A 9,144-nucleotide genomic window follows, 5' to 3' on the forward strand; every position below is an offset into this window, starting at 1 on the left:
ACATGTTGCTCAGAGAAGCTGTGGATGCACTGTCCCTGGAAGTGTTCCAGACTAGGTTGCACAGGGCTTGGAGCAACCTGGTCTAGTGGGAGATGTCCCTGACCATGACAGGTGAATTGCAACTGGATGATCTTTAAGGTCCCTTCCTGCCCAAACCATTCTGTTATTCAGGTTGAAGACTGCCTTAAGTGCTAATTCTTGGCTCTATTCAATAAACGATTTTGAAGTGCATAGAAGGACTTGTTTCTCCCACCAGTGCCTACACAGCAGCTTCCTTCTGCTGATGTGTGTAGCACCCTGATGTGGGTGCTACTACATCCAGATCACTCAAACCACCCCATCAGCTTGCACTGGATTTGTGTCAGGTCAAAGCTCGCTTTTCTACGGCCGGCAGTGTCAGTGCTGATCTCTTGAGCAAACAGACAGGGCTCTATTCAATAAACGATTTTGAAGTGCATAGAAGGACTTGTTTCTCCCACCAGTGCCTACACAGCAGCTTCCTTCTGCTGATGTGTGTAGCACCCTGATGTGGGTGCTACTACATCCAGATCACTCAAACCACCCCATCAGCTTGCACTGGATTTGTGTCAGGTCAAAGCTCGCTTTTCTACGGCCGGCAGTGTCAGTGCTGATCTCTTGAGCAAACTGACAGGCTGGGGAAGTTTGGCTGGATACAGCCTGTGAAAAAGCCCAGCCAGCAGCGGACCTCTGCCCGAGCTGCTGATAATCCCATTCCTTTAGTTCTCCTTAATGCAAGTTAAAGCATAGAAACAAATTTGCAAATTGCAAAAAGGCAGTTTCTCATAAGATACTCAGTTACTATGCTAAAACAGCAAGAACAGGCTGTAATAGTTATTTCAGTAAGCAATGGAAGCATCAGTTACAGTGGGTTGGCCATTAAGAGCTCAGCTGAATTTCTGGTCAGTGCAGGACAGTGTGTTCCTGGGATAGTGGCTGATTGCTGCAGATGATTCCAGCTTTCCCAAATTGCTAAGCTGTCAGTAGAGCACATGATGTAACAACGCTTCTCACTACCTGTGACAGCAGAGGTGAAGTTCTGCGTGGAAATGCAGCACTCGCACAGCAAAGACACAACTGATGCTTGGTGGGGAAACTGAGTGCCTGGGGCATATGTGGGTGGGTGTCAGGGGCCTGAGATGCCCCTTGCACTGGCCAGGTAGTGCTGGCATGTGGATGGAGGGCAGCTAATGCTGCACTTGTTTACTGCGTGCATGCTATTTCCAACTGTGTGACTCCGTCTGTGTTCCTCAGGGAGATTAAGGCTGCCCTTATTTCTGTGAGTCCTCAGCTGAGATCATCCACAGCTTTAGTATTTGTGCTTTAGTAGGGCTGAATCCCATCTTGCAAACAGGTTTATAATCAGTGCTGCCACAGTGGCGATCATCTACGGTAAGGACACCCAAGGATATGCTGGGCACTAACACAGACAAAACTGTGTTTCTTACCCAACCACTTTGCTGAGCAGAAGCATGCACTAGACAGTTGTTTCCTCTCCAGGCAGGCATCAAAGGGTAATAGCTGTAATAGCCGTGCTCTCTGACTGCAGCCCTGGCTTGGTTGGAGCTTCCAGCCAAGGTTCCCCGACATGGTGAGATCACATGTGCAAAAGGCTTGGTGGCCTCCTTGGTGATGCTGTCACTGGGGTGACACATGGCATGGAAGCAGCTGGTGCTAATCCAGCTAGAAAGTCAAACATAAATGTAAAAAGTTCTAGTTACTTTTGAGAGCATAGAGGATGGCCTTCAGGAGGCTTCAGTAAATGGGGCTGTGATGCCTGAGATCAGCTGTTCAGTGTGCGATGGCAATGTCAGCTCACGGAACCACCTGGATCTGGGTGTCGGTGCTTCTCATGGTGCTCAGAGCACAGCATCTGCCTGGGGTGCCAGAGGCCTCTCCACCAGGCACATGTGGAAAGGGATGCTGTGGAAAGTGCTGCAGGTGTTCCTTGTTTACCACTCCTGTGGAGCAAAAAGATAAAGGCAGCATGTGTCTCTGCTCTTTTCCACTAGCCTTTAATAGGGCATTTTCCTTGTACTTTCAAAACCATACTATGCAATACTTGGAAAGCACTGTCCTCCCCTACTCTCAAATATATGCATTTATAGACTATGAATGATTATAGTCTATGCATTTTTGTCTCATTGTATTCCATTTTTTTTTTTTTCGTCCTGTAGAAAACTTTCAAAACTTGTATTTAGGTCTCCCGTTAAGTGTTGACTATTCAAGGTACTGCGTCAGCTTGACCCAGGGTGATCATAATGCATGACCCTGCTGCTGGGTCATGCATTATGGTGGAAGGACAGGCTGCAACTGAACTGAAACACATCTGTGTTTGCTGGTTTTTTTCTGAGACTTTTTTTTGTCTTCCTAGGACCAAAAATTTTAAGACTTTAAATTTTGACTTGAAATGTCATTTTTGGCAAGCAGTTTTAGAACTACACTTTGGCAGACCTCCTGTGCCTTTTGCAAAAGAGCAAAACTGGCATAATCCTGTGTGGCTGGAAAAGTACGCTTGCTAACCCAGATTGCTTTTGACCTAGATGGCAAGCTCCTGCTGCCTGTCTGGCTTGGTTTTTAACAAGTCAGCTCCCACAGTTTGGTCAGCTGCTGTAACCCCCGTTCTCCAGAAAGATATTAGGCACTTAGGTGAAATCTAGGTCAGCCAAATTGGGGGAATAAAAAATCAAAACTTGTGTCTGAATAAAAATGTGGAAACACTGCATTTAAAAATGAAATTTCTCTGTTTAAGAAGTTTCTGTTGTGACAATACTGTTAAAACAGGGCTGACGCTATTTCCAAAATTTTCAAGTTGTTTAAATTTCCTTATTTCTTCGTTGAATTGACTAAGCAGTTTGCCAAATGTCATGCCATTCAGGGCTGGTAAGTGTTTCTTGTGTATAAAACTTTCTTTACCCATTTCCAGTGGATCACATTTTGAAGTTTCAAGAAGAGAAGTTGTTTGTGGAGAGTCACAAAGGTGCTTTCTTTGATGACTTCTGGAATTTTTTTAATTGCCCTACACAGATGCACAAAAATAAATTTCCATCAGTACTTTGTTTATTTGCCCTAGTACAGAAAAGTAGTACCATCAGATCTTCACATAGGCCATGTTTGCTTGTTGCCCTGAGTGTTGTTCTGTAAATAATAATGCTACTTTTATAAAACCATAGGACAAGTCCTCTGCCCATCAGGTATGTTTCAGTGATGCTAAAACAGAAAACAATGAAGATTTCCTTGGACTGAAATCCAGTCCAATGGACTCACTGTCTCAGCATCTTAACATAATTTAACCAACAGGATATGACAAGAAGATGCAGCTGAGTTCTCTCAGTATGTGACATCTTTAAGCCTGCAGCTGATTTGTGTAAACAGTTATTTACTCAACAATCTCTTATATGAGAAGACTTCCTGTGAATTGTGTAATTTGAGGCAGAAAAAACACAGTGAACAAAAATATCACTGGGAGAGCCAGGAGCATGAAAGGAAAACAATAAGTGCTTTTCTCTCCTCTGATCACCAGCAGCAATATGTATTGGGAATATTCACCACATGAGTTTGGTCTCCCAAGGCTATGGCTGCAAATTCAGTTGCTTCCCCACTGCTGCCTTCAAGCTTAGCACCTCCCCTCACCACTAATTCAGCATGAGGTGTACACAGAAACCGGGACAGGTGATTGGGAAAAGCAGCAGGGACAAGTGACAGTGATGGAGCTGTTAACTCTGCACATTCCTGAGCAGTGGAGAAAGAGCTTGAGGGCAAAGGAGGGAGGAAAGGTGGAAGAGGAAACAGGAAAGTATCAGAAAAAGAAAACTGTCTGAGGAGTCCATAGCAAAGATTGACAAGATTCGGAGTATGGCACTCCCATAAGGGGCAAAGTCACTGGTTACAGGGAAATGAGGTGTGTTGTCTCCATAATCTGGAGGAGACCTTTATTTTTCCTTCACATGTATACATTCATTTGATTTCAGGTATCTGGGGATAAAGATGTTTCTCTGTCATTTCTATAGAAGGAATAAATCAGAATATATGTATTAATAATTAGTAGCATCATCACTACATTTCCTGCAAACTGATCTTTAGATTTCACGGTACCATAATCATGTACACAAAAATTACCTCTAATCTCTGGTAGAGCTACCAGTTGGGAAGCAAGAAGCCCACAGATAAACCCACCAAATTAAAGGGTGCAGGGGGGCTATCCACCTCTCCACTGAGATGTCCTTGTAAGAAGGGCTGGTGCTGGGGATGGGTCTCCACACCTCCCACCCCACCACAGCACCATGAGCAGGTACATTCCCAATGATACAGCAAGCCTTGTGTCTCTTAGAAAGACAGGGCAACAACTTAAAAAATAAATTAGTGAGGATGGCTGCAGGTTTAACATCTGTGTGTACTGGGGATGGGTCTCCACACCTCCCACCCCACCACAGCACCATGAGCAGGTACATTCCCAATGATACAGCAAGCCTTGTGTCTCTTAGAAAGACAGGGCAACAACTTAAAAAATAAATTAGTGAGGATGGCTGCAGGTTTAACATCAGTCTGTAATTTGGATTTGCTGGCTTGCTCAGGGGCTGCTGCCTGTCTCCACTCTGAAGCCTTGCAGCACCGAGCAGCACGCTGCACTCTGGTCATGCCCAGCACCACTCGGCGCAGGCCATGCTGCAGTCAGAGTAACAGCAGCTAAGTGGTTTTACAGGTTCCTGACCCTATCTCACACACAGCTGAGGCAATGATTTTTCTGCAAGGAGCTGTAGGCCTGCTTCCAGTGACTCCTCTCTTCCTGCAGTCATCTGTCCTGCAGAAGGCCGTGGTTTCAGCCCAGATACACCACCTTTGGAGACATGACCTGACTGGGTCTGTTTTGGCTTACTTTTTTTAGTTTTCTACTCCTACCCACATCCTGTGTGCTTGCTCCTAGCTTGCTAAACCTTCATACTGGTTGCAAAGAACTTCATATCCTGAGAGCATCCATTTCTTCACACTCCTACGTAACTTTAAAGATGAACTTTTTATGGGACATTCCAAATAACAAGAAATCCCCACAATGAATGTACTGACTTCTATTTTAGAGCTGTGCTATCAAAATCACCCTAGCTACATGCCACCACAAGCAGAGTGGTGCATTTCATGGGACTGATGAGTTCAGTTGTGTTTAAGAGGAAGACATGTGTTTTGCCAATAGCATATTCTGGGGCATTTTTTGCCCATAGCATTTTCTGGCTTTCTCCCAAGGGCCTCTTTCAGTACACTGACAACTTCTTCAATAAGACAAGCACTAAGACACAAAAACTTAAGGACATGTCCATATCCCACTTTGGCTTCTTTTACATGCCCTATGGGAAATCCTTTTGGTGTACGTGGCTGGCACTGCAGCCCAGCTTATATCAACCTCTAAAATGATGATATTTAATTGAATAAAAGGTGAGCTGGTATAGAAATGTGTGGGTAAACAGAAAGAGATGCACCATACAGACGTTCATGAAACAGTTACATACAGTCAGCAAATGTCTTTATGTGAACATGACAGTGATGAAATAAAAAGTGTTTCATCATGCTAATGCTGTGGCAAGGTCATGTGTAGCTCAAACACATCAGGAAAGAATACTAAGAAGATTTAATTGCATTGGTGAGTTTTAAGAACAACCTGCAGATTTAAGCCTGCAGTATTAAGCCCCTGGCCATCGCATTTATTTTATAGACCCTAGTTTTGAAATTATGATCTTCTGATGGGGGTGGTAGATAAGCAATTAACAGATCCTCTGCACAGAATAAGCTACTTGTTCTGCAGTAGTGCTCAGAGGCACAGAGTGTATCGCCATTTTTCCATAGGGTGTCTGTGTTTAATTGATATTCCCTAAAGGTGACAGACTCTACTGCTTGCCTTTTCCTTCTTGCTAACCCTTTTATTTCATTCTTGATTTTTCCGCTGTAATCCCCCAGAACTGCTAAGGAGGAGGAAGTATTCTCTGCCCATAGCTTGCCTGTTTCTGCCATAAGTCTCTTGGGTGTAATCAAATGTGTGATTGAGGTGTGAAACTGTGATACTCATAAATGAATATTGTCATATTTCAGAAGTGTCCAAAGTGAAAAAAGAGATTGTTTTTATGGAGAATGTCATCATATTTCATTCTTCTTCCCAAAGAACAGTCTGAGTTCCACCTTTCAAACCCTCTCCATGTCATGAGAGATGCTTGTGCAGTTGCCCTGATGGTGTGGCCCAGGTATGCAGTCACATGTGGGTGAGGGAATGAAGTCAGATCGAGTGCATTGCAGAAAGTCTGTTATAAGCAGTGTGTCTCCCTGATCAGATTCTGTTTTACCACAGTGTTGGAAACTGTTTTGTGCTGCTCAACATCTTTTTAACTCTGTCTCATAGTTGCTGGGGAAGCAAGGACAGTTCCCATGCTGCATCAATGCACAATGCAAGCTTAATTAGGCAACCTGCTTCTAGCTGCTGCCTCCAAACTCCTGCTTTGGGGCAAGTTATTTCTGTGCCTAAAATGGCAGCTGTGTCATGATGCCCTTGATCTGCTTCTGACTGGGACAGCTGGACTGCCAGCCACGTTTTGGAGACAACAGGACAGACAGAGTCCTGATTTGAGCTCAGAAATCTCTTTTCTGCACCATAAGGAGTGCAGAGAGCTGCCAAGCTCCCTATGAGGGAAAAATCAGTGGATGAGAGGAAAAATCGTTTTGGATCATTGTTCTGTCTCAGACATACCCCTCTTTTACAAAATCTTCTGCTTTCATTCGCAATCCATGCCCTGTTTCTTTGTCTACCAGTTAAAGATTCAGGCAAGACAGAACGACTGCTTTGATTTTTGTGAAAGCTCTTGTCAGACACCACATGGCTGTGTCCTAGTTGCCCCAATTTGTTCTAGTTTGGGGCTAGGTTCTGTGAGTTACCTTATGTGCTTCTTAGCAGTTCTGGACAGGGACCTGCATTTTGGTTGAATTGGCCTTGAAAAAAATCCTCACTCTTACGAATATTTTGACCTGCTGCTGGGCTATAGAAATCTATTCTTAGAGCGAATGATGCTATGGCAACTGTCCCTGCAATATGACACAGTAGCAAGAATTCTGTCTTCTTTTAATCTGTAGCTCCCAAAATACCTTCTGCACATCCCAAGCCACCTGGCTTTCCCCACCCTCTTCCCCACCCTCTTCAGAGCCAGGAAAGCAGCTCCTTCCCAATTTATTTTTCTAGTTCAGTCTGAGGCAAAACCATCTTAAACCAATTTAAGTAGATCTGAAATAACATACTCAGTCCCAGCTGTCATAACCTATATTGCAGGATATCCCCCTTACTTTTCTATGACACTTTCCCAGTTGCTCTTATGATCTCATTTCCCCTCGGGACTTCCTAAAAAATCCTTCGACATGGGATTTATCATACCCTATATTCCTCTTTGTATATCCCACAAAAGGTGAGTTGTCAACTTGAAATCTTCTGTTTGCACATTTTTCAATCAATAGAGCATAGCATTTATTCAGAGGCTAACATTTTTATACACAGCTTTCTGTGACAAGACTAGCCTGTGTTTAATTTATTCATTAATGTCCACTACAATAGCTAGATTTTTGGGAGCCCATATATGTCAAGATCATGCTTTAGTTGGAATGTACCTATGCCCATCCTAAGAGATAGGCACTTCCTTAAAGAGCTGAAGACCTGGTGTTATAAACATGCTCGGAGCAAACCATTACACATTCAGGACATATTCAGGATATAGAAAAATCCGAAATTTTTCACCTCTCCTGATCCATGCTTAGTACCTACTAATTTCCCAAATACACTGTGGACTTGTACATGGCATCCTGCTAGTAATTGTGAGCTGCAAGTGCTGTTTGCTTGAATACTGAGCCACCTACAAGTTTCCCAGCATTTGGTGAATAATTAGAGGATTTCTGTGTTCAGTACATCCCATATGCCATGATTGTCTTCAAGTGGTAATAAATAAAGTGATAGCAGCAATGTGGCTATTGAAAAGTTCTGTAGATAGCAGATAAATTCACCCCTGGTGTTGCCCCACTGACAACTGACCTGCAGCTGGAAAAGTAACACACAAAGCTGTAGGATATAAAGGATTCTTCCTGCTATCCTGCTTGGGCTCTCTTTGTTCTGCTGCCCTGCCAGGATGCCACTCGTGTGTGTGTGTGTGTGTGTGGCATTGATGCGCTGAGGCATGGCTGATAATATCATTTACAGCTCTTCAGCGGGGTCCCATGGGCATTAGAAAAGTAAATTGTCATTGCTAAAATGTGGGCATGAATAAAAATACTTGCCCTGATTTCTCTACTATAGTAATCGTAATTTCTAGGATAAATTATATTAACTTTCTTCATCTCATAAAAGGCGTTTTAACCCTTTAGGGAGAAAGAACAGGGTAACAGACTAAGTATAATGTATTGCGTTTTAAAATTTTTCACTGTGCCTCAATTCCTTCTTACTGTATTTTACTGAAAGTAAAAGGTCACTATCCTTTTATGAAATGCAGTGTACTGATACTTTTGTGTCTGATGCAAGTTTTCCTTACTAGAATGTAAATCCTCTAGAATACATGCTGTTCACCTTCTTCCAGCTTTTCAGTTGTCTTCCTGCACGACAGGAGAATGGACCACCAAACATTAAAGTTTGACAGGGAAAAGGGAGGGAAGGGTGAGCAGATGGCAGTGCAGAGTCCTTCTCTGCCCCAGCTGCAGAATGAGGGATATAGACCAGAGCAGTTTCACTCTCTGTTGGCACCTGTTAATTGGGGCGCAGCTTTGAACTCGATGCTCGTGCCTCAGGTGAACACCCAGAGCCTGCTGTCCCCCAGCCTGCCATGCTGCCATCTGGAGGTACTGAATCATCCAGGCAGCGAGGAACATCTCCAGGAGGAAAGGAAGCAACAGCCTAACACATTCACTGCAAGAATTTGGACCTTCAGCCCCCAGAACCAGCAGTCTGTCTGCTAGGGTCTGGAGAAAACCTCCTTGCTCCAACACCTTTGGGGTTAATCAGCTATACACTTTTTTCCCCCCCTCCCCAAAGACAAAGCTACATCCCTGGCAACAAACACCCTATCTCTTTAGTATGGCCTAAGCCCATATTTTTGCCAAGATCCCCACATGCAGGCT

The 9,144-nt window shown here is 43.8% G+C and overlaps 1 long non-coding RNA gene across 1 annotated transcript; it reads left to right on the top strand.

Moving 5' to 3' along the window:
- The first annotated feature begins 441 nt into the window (after positions 1–441).
- On the top strand, positions 442–8,517 carry LOC108445204. Its single transcript, XR_001859970.1, has 2 exons — positions 442–4,396; positions 4,551–8,517. It is a non-coding gene; the product is annotated as an uncharacterized LOC108445204 (long non-coding RNA).
- Positions 8,518–9,144: the final 627 nt, after the last annotated feature.

Source organism: Corvus brachyrhynchos, unplaced genomic scaffold (assembly GCF_000691975.1).
Source record: "Corvus brachyrhynchos isolate BGI_N302 unplaced genomic scaffold, ASM69197v1 scaffold90, whole genome shotgun sequence".
NCBI lineage: Eukaryota > Metazoa > Chordata > Aves > Passeriformes > Corvidae > Corvus > Corvus brachyrhynchos.